Genomic DNA, 1,735 nt, shown 5'->3' with positions numbered 1-1,735 from the left:
TATTGTTCTCTAAATAAATGTTACTGAAATGATACTTTGCACTGTATATATATACAGGGGTAGACATAAGGATTTTTTTCAGGTTGTCCAGCGGACAACCTGATGACAAAATCTGGTTGTCCGCAAAACATTTTGGTTGTCCAAAAAAAAAAACTCAATTAAAATGTAATTTAATAGGTAGCCTATATTGTTCTGTATACAAAGTTTACTGTATACAAATGTTCTCTGTCAGCAGGTTAACAGTTTCAGGAGCTGCTTGAGTAAAACTCCTCCTCATCCTCTTCTTTGAAATAGAGCAAAAATCAACATCCAACAACCATAAGCTTCCTGCTTACAGGACTAACATTTTAATATAAATAGTAGTGTAGCCTACTGTCTACATGACCTTATTAAAACTACAGTTTAGTGTTCTTCAGACTGAGACTTTCTGGATAAAGGAGATTTAAACAGCTCTTCTGTCATTTTAGTGTTTTCAACTGAGGAGCTTTAATGTATTTATTTAAAATAAATTATAGCACAAGAAGTTCTCTGCATAGAAAAAAAACATAATTTATTTTTACTGTTTTTTTAACCAAACTGACAAATTTCTCCACTATAATTGTTGTGTAATGTAAAMGCATTGAAACACCTGGTTAAATTTAGAAGATATTATGATCAACTACAAGCACCTGAAGCTGACTCAGAGAACTGTGATTTTAGAGGAAAATCAAAGTCAAATGTAGACAAGCCACCCCACCCCAAATTACTGATTTGTGATGCTCATTATACACGTAAATATGTGAAGGGGTTGACTTGTGGACTCTGAAGTCCCAGGTCGGTCGGGGTCGCGGTGCACGTGAAGAGGTGCTGCGGCTGTGGTCCAACTGCCTTTCAGCCCTCGCTTTAAGAACAGTCAGATCTGTCATGGTTTTGTTGTGCTCGTAAACACACGGTGTTACAGGAGAAATGCTGTGAGGTGCTTTTAGAAATATAATATATATAAAATACGACGTAATCCTCGCTGTAAAATAGCTCAGGTGAACACCTCCCGAGAAAACCCTCTCAGCGTTTCCTGGACTGAGTGAAGCTGACCCCCCASCCACAGAGAAAGAAAAAAGGCAGAGGTGTCAGTCAGACAGCAMGACCCGCCCTGCTCTGTTCTGATTGGGTAAAACTTTGACTGTGGTTCTCTTTATTGGGTGAAAGAGCCGTCAGTTTAATCCCTAGATGGCTTTAACAAGATTTTATTCCCCTGTTCATGTTTACAATGACGAATACCTGCTGCTTTTTTCTTGGTTGTCCACCGGACAACTGGGAGGCGGGATCTGGTTGTCCGAAACGAAAATAGGTTGTCTCAGCCTCTGTGCGTCTCCTGGGGGCTAAGCCCCCATTGTCCTTAAAACCTTGTGACACCCCTGGAGAGTTGTTTCTCAAGGTTTGACCAAAGTGACTTCAGTTCATCCCATAAAGTCTAAAATCTCTGTTATGTAAGATGATATGCATTGCAAAAAACTTGTACCTTTAATAATGTTCTGCAGTATATTGGATTAATGGAACACCAATAATGAATCAGAAACAGACCAAGTTCCATACCGGCTTCTTCCTTTCAGGGTCACGGGGGTCACTCGTGCCCATTTGTGGACAAGCGTTAAGCTGTAGAATTGAATGGAAGTATTCACACAAGTAAAGAGACGAGTGTGTGTGTGTGTGTGTGTGTGTGTGTGTGTGTGTGTGTGTGTGTGTGTGTGTGTGTGTG

The 1,735-nt window shown here is 40.0% G+C and overlaps 1 protein-coding gene across 4 annotated transcripts in view; it reads left to right on the top strand.

The window, feature by feature from the left end:
* Positions 1-1,735, top strand: part of LOC106522188 (metal transporter CNNM4) — a 54,080-nt gene that overhangs the window by 2,652 nt on the left and 49,693 nt on the right. The gene's annotated exons all lie outside the window — the stretch shown is intronic.

The sequence above is a fragment of the Austrofundulus limnaeus genome, unplaced genomic scaffold, assembly GCF_001266775.1.
Source record: "Austrofundulus limnaeus strain Quisiro unplaced genomic scaffold, Austrofundulus_limnaeus-1.0 Scaffold123, whole genome shotgun sequence".
In the NCBI taxonomy this organism is placed as follows: Eukaryota; Metazoa; Chordata; class Actinopteri; order Cyprinodontiformes; family Rivulidae; genus Austrofundulus; species Austrofundulus limnaeus.
This window is presented reverse-complemented; position numbering and strand designations above follow the sequence as displayed.